At 45.9% G+C, this 22,595-nt stretch overlaps 1 long non-coding RNA gene across 1 annotated transcript; it reads right to left on the bottom strand.

Annotated features, from left to right (window-relative positions):
• Positions 1–19,273: 19,273 nt before the first annotated feature.
• Positions 19,274–22,064, bottom strand: LOC121140853. The gene is made up of 2 exons (XR_005877809.1): positions 21,897–22,064; positions 19,274–19,760 (listed from the first exon to the last, which is right to left on the bottom strand). It is a non-coding gene; the product is annotated as an uncharacterized LOC121140853 (long non-coding RNA).
• Between the last annotated feature and the right edge of the window lie 531 nt (positions 22,065–22,595).

Genomic DNA, 22,595 nt, shown 5'->3' with positions numbered 1-22,595 from the left:
TTGTGCATCTGCATAGGGAGGGAGTGCGGATGCTCTAAGAGCTGGAGTGGGTGCTGGACCAGAGATGTCAGATCTGGAGCTTCAAACACGGGTCCTTATGGGCTCCCAGCTACTGAGCCATCTTCCCAGCCCCTCTTGCATCTGTATAGTTGAGGCAGCTCAGGTACAATGTCACTGGGCTCTGCTGTCAAGAATAGCACTGTTACCCTGTCTTGCTGAATCGCAGGGCCAGGCTGTGGTGAGAACATATAGTCCCACCCCCTTTTCTTTTTACTGTCATTAGATTCTAAGAACAGTGTAGGAGGCCAAGAAACAGCCCCATAAAAATCACAGAATCTGTGCACGTTGCCTTATTAGGAAAGAAGAGCAGCCTTGGCAGATGTGACAGACATAAGGCTCGGGACAGGAAGTGCTCGGTCTGTGCTGTCCGGGGGGGGGGGGCCTTGTATGTATCTTTATGAGACAGACGCAGAGAAGGCCCTGCCCCCACACATACAGAGGAGAGGGCTGTGTGAAGACAAGGTTGAAAGGACATGGACATAAAACCAGAAACATCTGGTCAAGCATGAGAAGGCAAGAATGGCTTCTGCATGAGGATACCTGGGATGTCCTTGACTCTGGCTGGGCCTGTGGCCTCCAGAACTTTGAGAGCACACTCTTCTATGCTGAGCCACGCAGGGTGCAGTTCCGTGTTACAGCCCTGGGGAATGCACACGGGAGGTACTGCATGATTCCCCTGTGCTCCACATGAGTTCCTCATTCAATTACTATTTTGAGACAGTGTCTTGTTGTGGTGCCCAAGCTGATCTCCAACTTTTAATCCTTCTGAGTGCTGAGTCTACAGGCTTGCGCTACCATGTCTGGCCTGTTTATTTGTTTTTGTTTTTTTTTAATTAGGTGAGTGTTCTTGTTACAGCATGAATCTAGCTTATTCCCACCAAAATACATGCTGAAGCGTCCTCCTTCAATGCGATAGTGTTGGGAGGTGGCATCCGTGGGAGAAGTTTGGTCCTGGGGTGGGGCCCACATCGAAGAATTAGTGCTTTTCTCCTCCAAGCTGTAAGTTGTGGCTCTCCCTGGCTGAGTTACTGTGAGCACTGTTGTTATAAAGCAAGTCCACCCCTCAGGCGTGGCTCCTTTGCACGCACTTGCTTACTTCTTCACCTTCAGCCATGAGGGTAGCACAAAGGGCCTCACCAGATGGAGCTGCCCAGACTTTGACTTACCCACTTCCAAAGCCGTGAGCCCAAATAAGCCTCTGCTCTTTAAAAAAACAGTTACCCAGTCTTAGGCGTTCTGTTGTAGCAATAGAAAACAGACAGAGATAACTCATTAGGTGAGCTATGTTTTTTTTAGATTATTGTTCCTTTCTTCTCTAATAATACATGTAGATCCTAATAGAGCTGAGTTGCAGCCACAGAACCAGTTGAGGTCACGTCTCCCTTAAGTGTAAAACAGTTCTGTCTGGTTCTTACTCAAGTCAAAGAGCCCTTTCCCAAGAATCCCCTGGGTCCTCCTGGAACAGACTGGCAGAAGCCTGGACTCAAGTACACACTAGACAAAACTTTCCTTTGCATCTCAAAATCAAAACCAATCAAGAAAAAAAGAAGTACCATCAATGATGACAACAAAAAGTGGCCTGGGGCCGGGCGGTGGTGGCACACGCCTTTAGTTCCAGTTCTCGGGAGGCAGAGGCAGGCAGATTGCTGTGAGTTCGAGGCTAGCCTGGTCTACAAAGCTAGTTCCTAGACAGGCAGGGCTGTTACACTGAGAAACCCAGTCTCAAACAACAAACAAAAAACAAAATTTGCCTGGGGTGATAGCTCAGTCAGGACAGTGCTAATCCTGAAAGTATGAAGATCTGAGTTCCACCCTGAACCTACAGCCAGTCAATCAATTAATCAATAATGGGGCATTGTAGAATACACTTACAATGCACACAGTAGGGAGACAAGAAGTTACCTGGGACTTTTCACCTGCCAGTCTAGCCTACTGGATCAATTCCAGGTCAGTGACAGACCCTGTTTTCGGTTTGTTTGTTTTATTTTATTTTTTAAGTGGAAAACCCTTGAGGAATGACATCCAAGAAGAATCAATCAGGAAAAACAAATCATTTGTGTGTATTCTCACCAAGAAGCTAAGAACATGACAGAAACATTCAGCCAGGAAGCTAAGAACACGACAGAAACATCCGGTGGATGGGCGAGCAAGAGCTACATTTGACGGTCCAGGTGTGAGTGCTGGAACTGTCCAGAGACAGTAGGTGCCAGAAGGGAGCATGGTGTTGCACAACAGGTCAGTGTGTGAGGTGAACACCCACAATGCTGTGGACAGCTCCAGGACTCGGTGGGCGGCTCACCCTCGAACTGTCCTCCATGTAGCAGCTTCATTAGCAGTTCCAAGCCAAACGGTGAACTTGAAACCAGCAGAATCAGATGTAATGGGAACAGCCGAAAAGTCATGGCACAAATGCTTGACTGTCAGCTAGTGCTGTTGTTCAGGTTTAAAATGTCTTTAACATTACTGGGGGTGGAAGAGTAACAAGGGGAGGCCACAGAGCCAGCCAGCTGAGGGGGCCCGGCGGAAGCTGCAGACCATCAGGGGACTATGTCAAAGCTAGGAGCCTTGTATGGAACCAGGAAAAGCATCTGTCACAGGGACGGGCGACTACAGGGCGACCTGCTCACTAGCACGCTCACGTGTTTATCGTTAGGAGTGAGAGACCAGTGCCTCTCTTTAGTGACCCCTTGACTGGCTTTAATCCACAATGATGGGAGAAGTGAGAGTAGTCCAGATGGACCACTGCCATTCTTCCCCTCAAAGCTGCTCAGTCTTTCTGCTTGGAATGGTGAAGGGACAGTTGGGTGACTATAGTCTAAAATAACACAGGATGAGGCTTCCAAAGAAGTGGGAGTTCAAAGGCTCCCAACACAAAGATGTGATAAATGTTTAAGGAGACAACATGCTAATCGCTCCCATCTGGTCATCGTATACTGTGCTTGTATCGTTATCACTTTCTTTTTGGAGACAGGGTTTCTCTGTGGCTTTGGAGCCTGTCCTGGAACTCTCTGTAGACCGGGCTGGCCTCAAACTCACAGAGATCCACCTGTCTCTGCCTCCCAAGTGCTGGGGCTAAAGGTGTGCACCACCAGTGCCCAGCCGTTATCACATTTTACTCCACAAGTATGTGCAATGGAAGGTTTTGGTTGTTTTTTTTTTTAATGTTTATATTTTTGGTTGTGAGCCTAGCCTTTAATGACTGAGCCTTTTTTTTTTATCTAAAGAAAAAGAAGTAGTAATCTGAGGTGATGTGTAAAGAACCCCCTTTCCCACTTCTTTTAAAAGTCATGGTCTACTTATGCAGCCTTGGCTAGCTTCAAGCTTCTGTCTTAGTCTCCCACAAGCTGCACTGATGAATCTTTTTTCTGGCGGGGGTGGGGGGGGAGGATGGGACATGGGATTTTTGAGACAGGGTTTCTCTGTGGCTTTGGAGGCTGTCCTGGAATTAGCTCTTGTAGACGAGGCTGGTCTCAAACTCACAGAGATCCGCCTGCCTCTGCCTCCCGAGTGCTGGGATTAAAGGCGTGTGCCACCACTGCCCGGCTTTCTTTTTTTATTTTTTAATTAAATTATACTGCCTACCTTTTGCCTCTGGGCTTTTACCTTTTCCTATTTCTGTATTTTTATATCTTATTCCACAGCTGGTTGTGTTGCTTGTGGGGACACCAGACCTTGAGCAGAGACCCACTTCCCCTTTGGCCTGGGAGCAGGCAGCTGTGAGATAATGTTTACTGAAAACAATTCAGTGCTATAAAGCTCTTGATAGGGCTCAGATAAGGGCTTGCTCACTGAAACACCATGACTTTGATCCCCCCTACGGCTAGATGCTTCTTCCTGTTCCCCCTGCTGTTTCTCCCCGATTCTGGGGACAGAGATTAAACCACCAGCCAAGAGGGTGAGAAGTCTGGGAGAGCTGTTGGAGAATTGTATGTAGATGGATGACAGAAGTCCTTAAAAAGGGAAGCGTTTTTTTTCTTGGGGAGTTCTCCTAAGCCGACTTGGGGAGCATAAAGTTTTCTTAAAGCAACCGACCGGTCTCTGTGTCATCTATCCCGACCACCTCGCTACATTTTCGGATGCAGGCTGCACAGCAGGTGCGACAGTTGCTGGGTGGCTGGCCCCTAGCATCCTTCTCTCCTTTTCTTGCTCCTTCTTCTCCTGCTTCTTCTATTTCTTCTCTCTGCCTGCCAGCCTCTTCTATCCCTCCCTCTCCTGCCTAGCTATTGGCCGCTCAGCTCTTTATTAGATCAATCAGGTGTTTTAGGCAGATAAAGTAACACAGCTTCACAGAGTCAAACAATGAAACATAAGATAGTGCAACGTATTTTTACAACATTAAACAAAAGTTCCATGCATAAACAAATGCAACTCATCTTAAAGTAATATTCCACAGCATGGCAGTATGTGCTCATCGTAGTCACAGACTGGAACAGGCTGCAAGTTCACTCAGCCTCGATCATATAGTAAGATCCTGTTTCTGTGGAGTTTGTTTTAAAATTATTATTATTATTATTTAATTTCATGTATCTGGGTGTTTTGCCTGTATGGATGTCTGTGCACTGGGAGCATGCCAACTGGATGTCCTGGGAGGCCAGAAGAGGCATTGGGTACCCAGGAACTGGGATTGCAGATAGTTGAGGGCTGCCATGTGGGTGTTGAAGCTGGGAACTCTGGAAGAGCAGCCAGGGCTCTTAACTGCTGAGTCATCTCTCCAGCTCCCCTAGAGTTCGTGTGGTCCTGGAGATTGAATCCAGAATCTTACACACAGTAGGCTAGCACTTTACCACAAAACTATATTCCACACTTCCAGCTTGCTACTCCGTTTAAAAAAAAAAAGGCCGGGCATTGGTGGCACACGCCTTTAATCTCAGCACTCTTGAGGCAGAGGCAGGTGGATCTCTGTGAGTTCGAGGCCAGCCTGGTCTACAGAGTGAGTTCCAGGACAGTCTCCAAAACAATACAGAGAGACCCTGTCTCGAAAAACCAAAAATAAATAAATAAATAAATAAATAAATACATAAGTTAAAAAAAAAAAGAAGCAGCAGCAGGCCAGGCAGTGGTGACGCACACCTTTAATACCAGCACTGGGGAGGCAGAGGCAGGCAGATCTCTGTGAGTTCAAAGCCAGCCTTGTCTACAGAGTGAGTTCCAGGAAAGGCTCCAAAGCTATGCCGAGAAACCCTGTCTTGAAAAATGGGAAAAAAATGCCAACTTTTTAAAAATATTATTTTGGACTGGAGAGCTGGCTCAGCGGTTAAGAGCACTGGCTGCTCTTCTAAAGTTCCTGAGTTCAATTCCCAGCACCCCCATGGCAGCTCACAACTGTCTGTAACTCCAATTCCAGGGGATCTGATACATTCACACCAATAAAATAGTTGAATGAATTTAAGAAAAATAATATTTGTACTCAGTAACTATCCAGCTATCTCAGTAATTATTTTTAGGAATCTGTACTGTTAGTAATTCTGAGAAAATATATGAAATTAATTCACTGTTAAGGCACACACACACACACACAACGGATTTAAAATCATTCCTTGTATCGAATGATGCAATTATGTCAGGAAGTTGCTATGACCCTATTACTTTGGTTTACTCCTGGATGTGTGTAGGAGTTTTGACACAGGTACCCTTGCTTCTTCAGCCATGTGCACATTCAAATCTTGTTTCTCCCAGACCATGTCCCTATTGCAGTTTTGGTCCTGCTCTTGTCCTGCACCCTCATGCTCTGACACCAGGTGACTTGGTGTGTAGGGCTAGGCATGTTCCCAGAAGCCTAGTGCTAACCTAGTCAGACACGGAAGTGACTTGGAACACAGGCATCTCTGCCACTCAGTCCAACCTCAATGTGTCCCCGACTCATCTTTCTCTTATCCAAATACCCAAATGGATGTTATTAATTCATCACTACTTAACTGATGGCAAGCCAGAAAAGAAAGACAGCGTCCACCAGGTGCTGGCGATGTGTATTTTATTTCCCAAGTTATATAACAGGATGCAATGGTTAGGGCTTCTGGAACAGTATCTGATGTGACACGTACCAGGGTAGTGTCATCTCCTTTAGCTTCCCCCAGCCATAATTTGTCAATGACTCACGTGGAGCTTCCTGAAAGCCAATGTACTGTCTGTCCTCAAACACCGGCGTCATTTTGGAGCACACCACAGCCCTCAAAACTTTCGTTGTCGTTAATTGTCATATTTGAGCCCCAGAGCAGTCCTCGGGTCACCAAAGCAGATCCCAAAGTTTGGGGGTAGCAAAATCATTTGTTCCAAGCCAGAGAAATTTCTTGCATTAAAACCTGAGGCCTTCTGATTTCAGTATACAAGCTGTCTCCACTCTACATCACCAGGCAAGAATAAGAGAAATGTTCATGTGGAAAATATTAAGTATTCATGGAACAAAGAAAGAAATGGAAAAACAAAAACAAAACAAACAAAAAACTAACAACAACAAAAAAAGAAGCCGGGTGTTGGTGGTGCATACCTTTAATCCCAGTACTCGGGAGGCAGAGGCAGGCAGAGCTCTATAAATTCGAGGCCAGCCTGGTCTATAGAGCGAGTTCCAGGACAGCCTCCAAAACAATACCCTGGCTCAAAAAAGAAAGAAATGGACCAGGAGCCAGGATCTGTTAAGGAGCAAGGAGCCAGAAGGGACTGCTACTCCGCCCTGCCTGCTGGGACACAACCCCCCCTCCCCACATCTCTTGGAGAAGTCCCATTTTCCTGGCCAGTGGCCTAATCCAGTCCAAAAGCTGGTAGCTCCACACAGGGCTCGGGGTGCTTGTGTTCCCATAAAAGTTTCATTGTTCTAGGTTACAGTTGGGCGGTGAGCAGGGTTTTCATCTCTAGGTGGGGGTAGGGCAAGGAAGAGTGGATGGATGAGCCTTAATTAGGTTAATTGAGGCTTTGGCAAGTGAAAATTGTGCCAGTAGATTTCTTCAGAGTGTCTATTTCCCGTGCCTCACTATGGTTTTCGGTGGGAGGAGGCAGGAGAGAAAGTCTGGATTTTAACTTAAAGGTCCCGAGGCCTGATCATTGCTGCAGATATGAGGAGATGAGACAGTCTCTGGTTTCTCCTGTGTGCTGTTGCCTCAGGTGGAGAAGAATGTAATTCCCAGCTCCAGCTCGACGAGGAGCAGGACACTATGAGGTCTCAGTCTCTGGGATGGCTAGAAGCCCAGTTTCTATCCTGGAGCAGGTGGACAGATACGGGATTACTATTTTATCAAGTGGATAAAATATTTTTATTAGCATATATATTCATTGCACAAAACAATGGGTCACAAAGAAAATAGATAAGGAAGTTGTTTCTCTTTCTGTATTTGTCTTCTTTTACTGCAACTTCAAGGGTTTGCTTTAATTTCTCAAGTTAATATTAGCATATGTTAATTATACATAACAATGAGTTTTATTACGGCACTTTCATGTGTACACTCAATGTATTTTGATCACATTCACCCCGTTCGTTACTCTCTCTTGTCCCCCTCACACTCCTGTAGACCCATGTCTGGAAGGTTCCATTTCTGCAGTAAAATAAGACGGTTTCTCTGAAGGACACCTTTTGCTTGCGCTGCAGAAGGCGGGAGGGGTTTCTAGTGTTGAGTGCCTCTGTCTGCTTCGCCAGCGTGCTGAGCACTGCTGAACGAGTAGAGATTTTTGCATTTGGAGAGACAGCTGGTTTCCCAGGGCGTGTCCTCCCTCCGGTTGGTCATGACGCACCCCTGGTGCTTGCTGGGACTTGCTTCTTCTTTAATGGAGGCACTGTTAGAGCGAGATGGGCAAAGCCTTGGGTGGACAGCAGCCAGAGCTATCCCATGGCAGCAAAGGGCAAGTTTAAGAGAGATGTACACTCTAAAGGGAAGAGCCAACCTAGGGCTGGAGATTCTACTGAGAATAAAATCCCCCAAATTTAAAAGAATTGCAGAAGACAGAAAAACTCCTACCCACACTGGAGTGGTTGCCTTTCCCAGTGGAGCCCTCTGAAGCCCACTCTTCTGGGCTTTGCTTCCCCGGGGTTTGCTCTGCCATGAAGCGCTCGCCTGCTCTGACCGCCAGAAAATTCAGGTAGTCATCAGCCGAGGTCCTGTCCCAAGTCCCCAGCACATGGAGATGAGGCAGGCAGGTAGGGGTGTCTAGGCCAGGCTGGACAGCAAAACAGGGTCCCATCTAAAATGGATGAAGCAAAATGAGAAAGTATTCAAGTCGGGCAGGAAAAAGAGGGGAAGCCGGATGAAGACCCAAAGCAACGGAGGGGCCAAGAGTGACTGTGCAACCTGACTGTGGGTGGCGCTCTCAGCCTGTCCCAGGGACGGGCAGCCCTCGGCTCTTCTTCCAAGTGCGCACTCATTTGCTGAGTGGCTGTGGATAAACGGCCTCAGCTTGAAATTCAGACCGTGTTTTCGTGAAGTGTAAAAGCGAGATGGCTCAGCGGTTAGAAGTACTCTGTCACCAAATCTGAGGAACTGACTTCAGTCCCTGGGACTCGCAGAGCCGGAGATAACTGTCTTCTGCAAGTTGTCCTTTATGCCACACCATGTCCCTGGAATGCACTCACACACTCTTATACACTCAATAAATAAATAAATATACTTATTACATTTTTTTAGAGAAAGGGTCTTGCTATATAGTCCATTCTGGAACCAAACTGGCCATCCCCCTGCCTCAGCCTTCTAAGTGCTGGAATTACATACATGCACCATCATACCTGGCTCTCTGTTCAACTTTCTTATTTTGTTTTTGTTTCTTTCTTTTCTTGAAGACTGGGTCTCACTGTTTATTCTAGGCTGGCCTTGAACTCATAGAGTTCATCACCCCCTGAGTGATGGGATTAAAGGCACAAGCCACCACACACAGCTCTGTCTGCAGTAGTTGACATTTTATCAGCAATTCTAATGAGAAATTGAACTCCTATTACTAAGAAGTCCCATTCTGTAGAGGAAATCTTCCAGGAAGCTGAATTTTGGAAAGAAATGAGAATGCAGGTCCTCAGAGGGGCTAATTCGAGTGACCCAGGAGCCCCATACCCAACAGGCGTCTCTGTGGCATGAGGTCTTCTCTGAGTCTGTTTCCTGCAATGAGCATCTATTGTTCTAAGTCTATGTGCCCTGCTGAGCATCCCATAGGCTCAAGGGAGGCCTCCTCGCTTAGACTTCTTCTTCTTCTTCTTCTTCTTCTTCTTCTTCTTCTTCTTCTTCTTCTTCTTCTTCTTCTTCTTCTTCTTCTTCTTCTTCTTCTTCCCCAGTTCTGGGATTTAATGCATGCACCACCGCCGCCCAGTACACTTTGCTTCTTCTATAGTAGCATCAAAGAGGCTTGTGAAATCTCACAACAGATGAGGCACAGTCAGAGTATCAGGCAGAGGAAGGTATGGAGGATGCCTGTAAGACCCAGGAACAAGCTGACCCAGCCTCTGCCTGCAGGCTCTTTTGGCCTGTGAGGGTTGCAGACAGAGGAAAGCTGAGAGGATGCAGGGGAGATCACTCCATGCACACGTGCAATCCCACACAGCTTCTGCCCATGGGCTCTCTCAGTCAGTGAGTATTGTGGGTGGAGGAATGCTGATGAAATGGGTTGCCCCATTCATGTAAGCAATCTCCAGCGGCAGAGGAGGGTGAAATGGCTTACATCATATGCTCCTTCACCTACAGTCTCCTTGTGGGAAGAAGGGAATTAAGACCAGAAAAGAACCATGCCGGGGAGGCAGAGTCTGTGTATCTAAGGATGGACTCAAGTCATAAACCCAAGGTTTAAACCCTAGTTCTACTGTTTGCTAATCCAGGGGGAAATAGTAAGCTCTTTGGGCTTCTGTTTTTCCATCTGTACAATAAGGGCAATGATGGAAATTACAGTGAGGATTAACAGAGCTAAGGAGTCTGTTTATCTGGGACATGAATGGTAATGTTAGTGTTGTCCCAGGATCAGCAGCTGTTCTTTTTGGAATTCTTTTGGAGGTGCCCACCCGATATCTGTCCCTGTCATCTCTCTATTACCAACCTCTAGCAGAGGGCCTGGCTCCTGGTAGGTGTTGAGCATATTTTGAACTTGAATTATGTAACTGCCTTTCCTGTTTGAGATGCCCCATGCTACACCACACTCTCCCTCGTGACAATGGGTGACAAGGTAGAGAGGCATGAGGTCAGGCTGGTTGAAGGCGTCACTCACTAGGTAACACCCAGAGACTGCATGCTCATAGAGTGAGGAAATTCAAGCTGTGGAATGTACTTGACCATGACTGCCTCGGTTAAGAGCCTCTCCCATGCTCTCCCCTGACCTTCTCTCTGTGTCTCATACCATTTCTTCTTAGTCCAGAAAAAGGTGTGAAGTAATTGATGGTGTTGGGGGGATGAGAGAACTAACCAATAATTAGGTTACAGTTAGAAGCAGGAAGTTCTGGGATATTATTGCATAGCACAGAGATCAAACATGGTCTGTACAATTCACAAAGCAAGAAGGATTTGGGATCATTTCTCACAAAGAAACGATAAAGTCACTAGACGTGTTTAACTCGATTTAACCATTGTACACACCAACTGAACATCTCTTAATAGCCCATTCATATACGTCATTTTGATTTTTTTGTACGTCAGTTGAAAGTTAAAAAAGGAAAAATCAGTAAAATATGTCATACCATATATCATATATAAAATAAAGGAAAAGCTTAAAGGCAAACAGAAAGACTATGAAATAATAAATTTGGGCATGAGAGACATCAGCCCTGAAAAGTTCATTTCAAATCAACAACTGCTTATTGACTGTTAAACATGTACAGGTTTAAGGCCACTGGAAATTCAAAGCCGAGCAAGAAGACACCTCTGCTCCCAAAGGTCATATTTTTCAGTAAATGGGTGGTACATGGATATTCAAGAGCAGGAAAAGTGCTCACAGAGAAACTGAGTGAATGGTGTGCGAATGAGAGGGAGAAATCATATTCAGCCGCCTTCATCTGGAGGAGTATCTAGTGAGGCGTGGCTTATCATGTGGACTTGGAATTTGGCAGTTTCAGATGGGAGAGGCGAGCAGAAGGAAATGGAAGGCTTGAGAGGCCGAGGAATGACAGAAGTAGGTAGGAGAGTGCCTGGAGGTCAGTGAGTCACCAGTTTAAGATGGATGACACAGAGAGTGGATAGGAATGTCTAGAAAGTACACTTTGAGGTCTTGAGGGCCAGGTGAGGAATTTACAAGGAAAGGGGAAAGAGAATTGAGAGTAGGGAAATGTTGTGATTAGACTAGTAGTTGGATAACCATCCTGGAAGGGATAAGGCTATTCTAAAGAGGGTTTCTTGTGCCTCTCCCCTCATCTATCAAAACTGAGGAAATGGACCTCAAGGAATTGGAATTTATTTCCTCAAGAGTCTCCTTCAGGGAGCAGAGAGAAAAGGCTGGGGCCCTGTTGCCAGTCAGATTGGGAACTTGTCTCTTAGGAAGAAATTTGTCTTATAGGAAGAGTTTTCCCAGTTTTGTTGACCTAAACCACCTTGCAGGATCAGTGATAAGTGGGACCACATCTTGAGCAAGAGTGTTGACCTCATCACACCCTCTATTAAACCTAAACCTTATGTCAGGACCTCTAAGATGGACTTGGGAGTCACTGAATACCTGTTTCTCTTCCCAGTGTGGCCATGATGAACAAATCTCTTTTCTCTGTTTTTCGCCATTACTCCTGTCATTAATTGGCACATTGAAGATGGTTGTCCAAGCCTAGCTTGTTAGGGCTACCAAGTCCCAGATTTGACCCTAAAAGCTTGCTGACAACTTGGATGATAAACTGTTGACGGTGTGTGGAAATGACTGAGGTAGGAGAGCAGAAATGGGAATGGGGATGGGAGAGTATGCCTGGGCAAACAACAAAAGGGACAGTTGAACTGGAACAGAGCAGGATGCTAGCAGTGGGACTACACAGGAGTCCTCAGAGAGGCTTTGCTGGCACTTCCTGTGGGACTCAGGAGATGACAAAGGGAGGACCCCGAGGTGGTGGTTGATGGGGGACAGAGAGCTGGGAGCATCTCTCCTCACTATTCCTCAAATGCTCAGCTCTGCTTCAGAAGAAAGAGCTGGGTGAGGTAAATGGAGAAGGAAGGTGCCCCCCCCCCACACCCAGCCCTCAGCTCTGTTGGAGCTGTACTCTGCTTGGCAGCCTTGTGCATGTCGGGATGTAGCACCGCCATCATGAATCTCCTGGGATACGATGAAGACAAAGATCATTAGCTTTGAGTCAGTTCTCCTTCCCGTCCTCTGCATTCTATCTCCACCACCAGCACGGAGGAATTCTCTGTCTGCTCAGCCTTCCCTGTCTCCGACTCCTCAGAGAGGATCCAGGCTTTGCTGCTTCTGTGTTTATCTACTGGGATAGAGGTAGGCCGCATTCTATCTCCACCACCAACACGGAGGAGTTCTCTGTCTGCTCTGACTCCTCAAAGAGGATCCAGGCTTTGCTGCTTCTGTGTTTTTCTACTGGGATGGAGTTAGGGAGAAAAGGGGTGAAATCCTTGATTTGAAGCCAGCAAAGAAGCTCAGTGGGTAAAAAATGCTTGTTGGTAAGCTCAGGGAGCCAACCAAGTTCAATCCCCAGAACCTCCATAAGGTTGTCTTCTGACCTTCACACGTGCTTTGGCATGTGAGTGCCCACACACATAATAATAATAACTAAAAATTAAATATTTCTTAATTGCTTGGGCTAATTCCAGGATTACTCTTCTGTATCTTAAACTCAGGCAATGAGATGAACACTAAGTAGTATTAGTACGGAGCTTGACCAACAGATAAAGTCAATCCACATAATAGGAGCCAAGAAGGATCTGAGAGAAGAAACCTATCCCAAGCTGGGTTTCAGGGAATATTTGCAGAGGAGAGTGAGCAGAGGAAGGACCCTGAGATCTGGAGTGTGCTGCTGAGGTGTGACATGAGTGTGATTGCCACCTCTGGACACTCATACTTTCATATGAGCCCACCCCACTGAGTGTGGGCTGGACTTGTCTTCAATTCAAGTGTACTGTGATGACAAAAGCTGTGGTCTCAGTCCTGTTAGAGGTTTTCTCATTACTGCCATGTTGGAAAGGACCTCACATCAAGCAACTGAAAGTGGCTTGTGGCCAAGACCTCAATCAGCACCTCAGCCCTCAATGAGGAGCTGCATCTTCACAACAGTCACTTTGTAGAAGGGGTCCCACCTGTTCCAGTCTTGTTTCTGTTGCTGTGATAAAGACCACAACACAGTTGTCTTAGTCACTGTTCCATTGCTATGGTGAGAAACCGTAACCAAGGAGTCTTACAGAAGAAAACGTTTACTTGGAAGCTTACAGTTTCAGAGGGTTAATTCGTGATCATCATGTTCTGACGCGTGGTATCAGGCAGGCAGGCACAATGCTCAGGAGTAGCTGAGGGTTTACATCTTATCCATAAGAGAGAGAGAAGCTGGGCATGACAGAGTTTTGAAACCTCAAAGCCTACTTTCAGTGACACTCCAACAAGGCCACACTTCCTAATTCCAACCTATTCCTATGAGCCTATGGGGGGGTCATCATTATTCAAACCATCTGCTTTCTTAAACAACCCTGGACCACCTGCACAGAGGTGGCATTGCGCCATTGGGCTGGGCCCTCCCACATCAATTGTTAACCAGGAAAATACCCCCACAGAGTTACCTACAGGCTGCTCTGTTGGGGGCATTTTCTCAATTGAAATTTCTTCTTCCCTAAGATTCTATCTTGTGTCAACAAACTGCAACTGACTCCTTGTCAACTTGATACATAAGCAGGTCATTTCCAAGATGTCACGTTAATATCAAATGTAAAAATATAACTTTAAAGTTGTCACAGTCTTTAACATTTTTAACTCTTCAGAAGTACAGTGATCTTTGCTGAAGTCACCCATAGTTCAGACACAGAACCCAGAAGACCTGAGATGAATTTGACCTGGAACTCTCTTCCCGAGGACTGGCATTCATAGTTCCAGAAGTCACAATGCAAGCCTCCAAGGGAGGGAAGCAAGCAATTGTTCTACCCATGTGATGCCCATGAACCACAACTGCCAGCATTTCATGATAACCCTAAGGGGTAGGAGATGGAAGGGAATACAGCTCTCCAATTGGACTTAGGGTCTGTTCAACAAGAGAGAAATCGTGCCTGGTACTGGAAAGAAATCTAGCCAACTACTTGGGTCTAGAGAAGTCATGGATCTTGGAGGAGAAACTATAACTGCTAGCCCAAACCCTAATTATATCCCAAGTATGTATGTATTCTCATATCCATAAATACGTGTATTTATCAACCCTCATCAAAGAAAATCCTCTTTGCAGCAAACAGCAAACAGAGACCATTACAGGAAACCACAACTGATCAAAAGGCAGAGATACAACTATGACACAGCTCCCACACTTAAGGAGCAGGAATCATTGTGGAGGAGGATTGTGAGAACCTGAGAACCAGAGAAACAGGAAGTTTACTGTGAAATTGCCTCCTAGAAATAGTCAAGAAACTACACCCAGGAAGTGTCATGAACAGGGATGCTTAGACATTACCTGAACGACGATGACAATACACATGCTAACATGAAGGGGGAACTCTCATGAGACATGGTCCTAGGTAAAGAACTACTGGTAACAAAGAAATACTGAGAGCAGAAGGAATATTTTTCCAGGGAAGAGCTCCCAATACCAAATGATCAGTTCTGAAATCATATACAGACAACTAACATTATATGGAGTGAGAGGTTATATTTATAGATTTATGAGTGTGTATATGTATGTATGCACATATGTATGTATGTGTAAGAACAATTAAAGAAAAAGAAAGCGTGAATTTGTGTGCAAGTTGTGGGGTACATTGGATGGGTTGGAGAGGGGAAAGAGAAGGGAGAAAATGATATTATTATAATCTCAAAAATAAAAACAATATTAAAAATGTACAGTGGTGTTTAAATGCTTTCAATGCTTTAAAAGTACAGTCTTTTTAAAATAGTCAGTGTCTCTTTGAAAATCCAAAGGCCCTCAGATGTGGGCACCAACAAGATAAAAGAAAACAAGTTAGATACCTTCTTACTCCAGCAGGGAACCAGGGCAAAGAAACAATCAAATCCAAACAGTGTAAATGTTCAGTGTTTGAGGTTGACTCCTGATCCTCTGGACTCCAGAGGGCCCGGGAAGCCACTTCAGTGGCTCTGCCATCCCCAGCACACACAGTGCATCTCTTAGGCACAGACAGCTCTACTCCACAGTGCCTGCTGGCTTTGGTGATCATGCCACAGTCCTAGCATCTCCAATATACTGTGGTCTCCACTGCAACTAGGCTGTACCAATCCACCCATGGCTCTCCTGGTCTCTCACAGTGCCAAGCCAGTAAGCAGTGCTCATCCATGGCCTCTGCTTCAATGTACTCCTCCAGGCTCCTACATTGAGTTCCTTCCCTGAGTCCATAACTGACTGTCATTGTAAGCTTAAACAAACCCTTTCCTCCCCAAGTTGCTTTTGGTCCTGGTCTTTATCACAGCAATAGAAAGCAAATGAGGACACCATCTAAGCTTAAACTTGATCTTAGTTTTGCAAAAGTCTGAAAGGAAGATTCCAGCTGAGCCACACCTACCACCCAACCCTAGAGACTGTGTGATCATAAATGTGCATTGTTTTAAAGTACCCATTAGAAGTACTTGTTACTCAGCAGTAGATAACTAGTACAACCATGAATGCCAGCGAGAACCTGAGAACTGAGTGAGAGGCAGGGGCTCTACCCTCAGGCATCAGGTGGGGATGGGGAGGGCTGCAGTTGAGAGCCATTATGGAAGGGACCTCCTCCAGCTAGCACTGGAGAAACCCCAGGTCCTTGTCGGGAGGATGGTGACTCAGGCAGAGCCCTTCAGGACATGACAACAGAGGCTGCCCTAGTTTTTCCTGTCCCCGTGTGGGTGGGCCTGGAACACTCAGTTCTCCTCATACATCTCTGGCCTCCTCACAGCGTGCAATGTGTACCTTCTGGAAATGCCTGCTTATCTTTGTGATATGTGTCTCTCAGTCTGTTTATTTATTCGTGTAACAACTAGGAGCTGGTCACTTCAGTGTACAAGCTGCGTATCTCTTGTTAGGGAGTGTTCTAGATTATGCTACAAATTTTGGAATATTTGCATAGCCAAAGAAATACTTAGGGGTTAGAATTCAGTCCACACGTGATGTTCGTTAGCTTCACATACCCTGTGTAAACATTTTGAAGGTGATTTCACATAATACTTTTTAGTCATTTGTACAGGACATATCATGTTCTGACATGCTGGCATTAAAAAGGTCCCAGATTTTGGAACATTTGGGACTGCAGGTTTTCAAATTAAGCATGCTCGACCTGTAGTATATAGGTATCCACTAAGAAGCAGTGGCCTTCACACCTTTTAGAATTTATTTTGGCTTCACTGTTATCTTTTCAATTGCTCCTCTAAACTTCTTGCCTGGGATAACTTTCACCACACATCCCTTAAGGGGTAGTGTTTTTCATGGTATTTCCCTTGTCCCCCTGTGTGGCCCCAGGCTTACTGGTTTACCAATGATGTGAAATACCCATGCACAGCTCAGAATGCAGAGTTCTGGCCAGTATCTCCACCTGCCCGCTGCACACGTTTCATATACTCCAGACAAGTTCCCGACCACCCAAAGCAAGCCCCACCCCTTCTCTCCTGTCCTTTCCAATCCTTTGTTCTCATGTTTCCCCCACCATGTTCAGGTTATACGTAGGCTGTTGTTTTGAGACAGAGTCCAGCTAGCCCAAGCTGGCTAACACTTGAGTTCTTCCTGGCCTCAACCTCCCACGTACTGAGATCACAGATGGTGACCACCACAATCTGCCCTCCTAAGTGACAATGCCATCATCTGTCACTCCATCATCTGATGGAGTGTGGCACTCTTCCACGTTCTTTCCTCCTGAACTCCCCTGACTTCTCACGAAGTCTTACGGTGTGTGGCAAGAGTCCACACTGGTGACTGTGTAACCCTTCGTGAGAGGTCCTGGCTCCTTTTCAGCCTCCTCTGTACCTGCTTCTGCTCACAAACTCATGCTCTGGCCCTGTGGTCTTTAGTCGCCCTGCCGTGCTACGGCCTTTTCACTTTTGCTTAGAAGGCTTTCCTTTAACCTTGTAACCATAAGACTCAGCATTTTGTAGACCCCCTCAGAACTGATGTCTGTCATTGTCCTTTGCTTTACCATCACTATGGTAATAATATGAAGTCCTTGGAGGTGGAAACCTGGGCTTTTAGTGTTTGTCTGTCTGTCTTTTTAGGACAAGGTCCTATTCTGAGGAATAGGCTAGCCTAGAATTCATTATGTAGTCTACAAGGTCCTATTCTGAGGAATAGGCTAGCCTAGAATTATGTAGTCTAGGCTGGCCTTGAACTGTGACAGTCCCCCTGCCTCAGCCTCTTGAGTGTTGGAATTACAGATACGTCGCCATGATAGGCTGAACCTTTTCATCTTTAATTCCAGTAATTATCCATTACTATGCAATCAGGGAAAGCCCACTGAGTGAGTGAGTGAGTGAGTGAATACATGAGAAGACAAATAGTGAAGCACCAGGTCTGTATAAATAGAAAGAATAGAGAGTTCTAGAAAGAGACCGGAAGGAGTAGAGTTGTTTCTCTCCTTTACCAATGTCCGCCATCCAGACTTCTCCCCATTGCTTTCAGAGAGAGAGGTACCTCTGTTGAGAGCTGGGAATGTAGCTTGTTTGGTATAGTGCTTGCCTAGTATTCATGTAACCCCGTGTTCTATCCCAGCACCCCATCTCTATCTATACATTCTTCCCGATTATTGTCATTTCATTGTGAAATGTCCCTCCAGGCTCAAGTGTTTGGACACCTGGTCCCCAGCTACTGTCGCAATTTTGGAAGGTTTTGTAATCTGTACGCATCTAGCATCCCTAGAGGAAAGTAGTCACTGGGGTGGGGGGCAGGCTTGGAGGTTCTACAGCCTGACCCCACTTCCTGTCTGCTCTCCCTGCTTCCTGTTACACTAAGATACCAAGAGGAGAGGGATCACAACTACTCATTGCTGACACCATGGAGCTTGCTCTGTCTTACCTTGCCTTCCTCTCTGTGGTCATTTACATGTATTTGGCCCCCATAAGCTCACAGGGAGTGGCACTATTAGGAGATGTGGCCTTGTTGGAGGAAGTGTGGTCTTGTTGGATGAGCCTGGATGACACCTGCCTTTAATCTAGACCTTGAAGCTAGAGGGCACACCATTAATTTGGGCCACACCTTCTGACACCTTCTGTTGGAAATGTGTCATTGTGGGGGTGGGCTTTGAGGGTTTTTTTTCTCAAGCTTCACTCGGTGTGAAGTTGACTTCACCTCAACAGGAAATTGACTTCCTGCTGCCTCTAAGTCAAAATGTAGGACTCTCAGCCCTAGCACAGTGTCTGTCTGCATGCTGCCATGCTCCAACCATGATGATAATGGATTGGACCTATGAAACTTTAAGTGAGCCACCCCACTTAAATGTTTTCTTTATAAGAGTTGCCATGGTCATGGTGTCTCCTCACAGCAATAAAAAACCCAAATTAAGGCACTCTCCATGATGGACTATCCCCTTTCCTCTTAAGTTGCTCTTTGTGAGGAATTTTGTCACAGCATTGAGCAAAGTAACTACTAACTACTATACAAACCACACATCAACACTTCTTTGCTTGTGACATCAACTTCCATGCTTATTCACCTCTCATCGCACTATTGGTCAAACAAACTAATAAACAAAACCAAATGAAAATTACACTTGGATCCACTGACTAGAAAGACACAAGGGAGTGTACCTAGTTGAATAGCGTCTTGGTTACCTTTCTATTGCTATGATAAAACACCATGACAAGTCAGTTTATAAAAGAAAGTGTTTAAATTGGCTTATGGTTTAAGAGGATTAGAGCCTATGATGGAGGAGCAGAGGAACAGCTGAGACCTCACATCTTGATCTACAACTACAAGGCAAGTGAGAGCAACTGGGAATAGCATGAGTCTTTTGAAATCTCAGTGACACACCTTCTCTAACAGGGCCACACCTCCTAATCCTTCTCAAGCAGTTCCACCAACCGGGGACCAAGTGTTCCAATGCATGAGCCCATGGGAACCATTGTCATCCAAACCACCATATCCCCCAAATTCATGTCCATCAGAAACTTATACCACAACCTTATTTGGAGCCAGAACTTATCTTAGTTTGTTTGCAGTCTTATAACAAAAGACTCAATTCAATTTATAAAGAAAATAATTTTTAAAATCATACAGCTGCCAGGTTCTGCATCTGCTAAAGGTCTGTTTCTAGTGGATGGTACATCTAGATGCCCTCACGTGGTAGATGACACGAAAGTACAAAAAAGAGGGGCAAATACCGTGTTGTCACAGGGCAAGAAAGGAGACAGAATTCCATCCATGAAGCCCATACTCTCTTTTACTGGATATAAAGACTTCACCGTTCTCTTCTGACCTCATTTTCTGGTAGTTTCTCCCCAGCAGTGTGTGATTTGGAACCCTTTCGAGAATCACTCTCTCTTCCTCACCAGGCAGGAAGACTGCCAAGCATCCCATCCGGTAGCTGGCATCATGTGGATGTTTTCCACCATCTGTGGCTTCCACAGAGGGTAGTGTGTGGAAGCTTTGTTCTGGAGTTTCCTGCTGCCCCCTCTACCCCACATTTAGGCAGCACGGCATTTTGTTTCATTGTTTCTGGAACGGGATGACACTGCAGAATGTAGATAACAAAGAAAGTATTATTAGCCTAATAATCCCAGGTCCAGGGACACACACAGTGAATGAGGAGAGAAGATAACAACCAGGCTAGAGTATTAGGGGCCCCTGGGGTACAAAGCAGTATGTCCCACTGCTTGGTGCTCTGCACGCTGTTCGTGTTCAGTCCTTGGTCATTCCCTCCAGCTTCTGGGAGTGCTGATGAGTTCCATTCGAGTCTCTTTCATGGGTGGGCTCCACCAAGACAACCTCCTTTTCTTGGAGACAGCCAGTAGAAAGGACTTTCAGTGTGAAGAGCAAAGGCTCATCCCCTTGTCTCCACTCAGGATAGCTGTGAGGGGCCCCCAGCCCCAGAGCTTCCCGAGGAGACAAAGGCCCTAGGGGCAGGTGCACTTGGGTCAGTCACTCTGCCCAGGGCAGCTGTTGTTCTTTAGATCTTCCTCACTTTTCATTCTCACTGATGTCCCCCTACAATATTCATCCCTCTAAACCAGTAACCTACGGAAGGACAAACGCAGAATGGGAGCAACCTAAGGCCTCTGGGGACCCCAGTGCTCAGCCTTGTACTAGAGAGATGAGGGAAAATGATGTGGTGGTCTGCAGACAGCAGAAGGAGACTGTGTCCCACACTGGGCATAACTTGAGCATATGAGACTTTAAAGCCCACCCCCATAGTGACACACTTCCTCCAACAACGCCACACCTACTCCAACAAGGCCACACCTTCTACAGTGCCAGTCCCTATGGGCCAAGCATTCAGACACATGAATCTATGGGGACATTCGTATTCAAACCACCACAGTGGCTTTCAGGAGCTGGGATTACAGGCACGCAGCACCACACCTGACCCACATGGGTATGGGCACCATCTGTGTGTCTTTTCTTCTTTGTTTGTTTTGTTTTTTGAGACAGGGTTTCTCTGTGTAGCTTTGGAGCCTATCCTGGTACTCACTCTGTAGACCAGGCTGGCCTCAAACTCACAGAGATCCACCTGCCTCTGCCTCCCGAGTGCTGGGATTAAAGATGTGCGCCAATGCCCAGCTCCATCTGTGTCTCTTGCTGGATTTGAAACTTGTTTGACAAAAACAGGACATTTTCCTTTGTGCTCGTCTCAGATATGAAGACCCTTCTTAGACATGAAACAGAATCTCTCTCTCTCTCTCTCTCTCTCTCTCTCTCTCTCTCTCTCTCTCTCTCTCTCTCTCTCTCTCTCTCTCTCTGCCTGTCTGTCTCTCCATCCTCATGTAGCTCAGACTGGCCTTAAACTCTGGATCTTCTTTGCTCCACCTCCCAAGTGCTACAACTACAGTCTCCACCATGGCCAAGTTAGAGATACAGTTCTCAAAACAAACAAACAAACAAACAAACAAAAAACAACAAAAAACCCTTTCATTATTTATTAAAATGAACAAAAACTCTTTAAAGAGACGATTTCAACAGTGGCATGGGTTTGAAGAAACTGGCATTCTCCCTTCTAGCCAATGACTTTACGATTATAACCACATCTCCAGAAAATCATCTGGCAATGTACATAGAGAGGTCTTTAACATGTTCATATTCTTTTGGTCAGAAAGTATTTCCTAGCTTCACATGTGCCTCTCACTGCATTTGGGACTTGTGTACCAATTAGGATGCTGATGGTCTTATAGAGGGAGAAGAAATAGCAGAAGAAAAAGAGAATTAGAGGAGAAGAAAGATGAGAATGAGGAACAAGAGAGGGACATGCCCACGACTAGAAACCAGGTGGCCAACAGCCCGATAGATGGAATAGGACATACAGAAAGAAAAGATGAAAAACCCCTAGGCAAAATGTGCACAAAGAGGAAACAGGTTAATTTAAGCTAAAAGAGCTAGCCAGAAATGAGCCTAAGCGAGGCCAAGCATTCAAAACTAATAGCAAATTTCCATGTACTGATTTGGGAGGTGGTTGGTGGCCTAAAAGAAGAAATCTGGTACACTGCCCCCCACAGGCTTAGCTATTCGAACACTTGGTCCGCAGTTGATGGTACTGTTTGTGTGGGTGTGGGAGGTTTGGCCTTGCTGGAGAAAGTGTGACACTGGATGATTTGGTGAGACAGGTTCAATATATTTTAAAGTTAAGTATCAATCCCATGCTGCGAGCTGAACTTACTGGTTAAGGATCCAGTGCGCAGGCCGGATTGGCTCCCCTCCGGTCGTTAGCACCATCCAGGCTCATTACCCGTGCCATCCACAGCAGTGTTCTTGTTTGCTTCCCAGAGAGCACGATGGATTCATGGGGGAACTGGGGCTCAGGGAAGTGATGAGTCCTGGCCAGAGATGCACAGCTAGAAGTAGCGAGCGTGGATGTGAACCTGAGGCTTTCCAGGTTTGACTCCAGCTTTTCTGACTCCTGTTATCATTGCTGTTTGGACTTTCCTCTCCATCTAGGAACTGAAGTCTGGTTTTCTTTTTTCTTTTTCTTTTTTAATGAAAGACTTACCTATTTCTACTTCATGTGTATAAAATAAACTTTTTTCTGGATGTATGTGTACCATGTTCGTGCCTGGTGCCAGAAGAGGGTTTAGGATCCCCTAGAACTGGAGTTACAGAGGGCTGTGAGCTGCCATGTGGGTGCAGGGTCCTCTGCAGAGCAGCCGATTGCTGAGTCATCTCTCTGGTTCGGCTTTAGGTGTTGTTCTATAGTAAGTTTAAGCCCACACAAAAGTTGCAGCTAAAATGAGAGTTCTGAGTATCCCTTAATGTTGACATTGGTCATGACCATAGCACACAGTCAAGATGCAGAAATACTGTTACCGCCATTCACCACACTCCAGGCCATCATATTTCAGCACTTTTCTGTCGGTACCCA

The sequence above is a fragment of the Mesocricetus auratus genome, unplaced genomic scaffold (assembly GCF_017639785.1).
Source record: "Mesocricetus auratus isolate SY011 unplaced genomic scaffold, BCM_Maur_2.0 Super-Scaffold_100006, whole genome shotgun sequence".
Classification (NCBI taxonomy): domain Eukaryota; kingdom Metazoa; phylum Chordata; class Mammalia; order Rodentia; family Cricetidae; genus Mesocricetus; species Mesocricetus auratus.
Note: the sequence above shows the minus strand (reverse complement) of the source record. Positions and strands in the feature narration are given on the sequence as shown.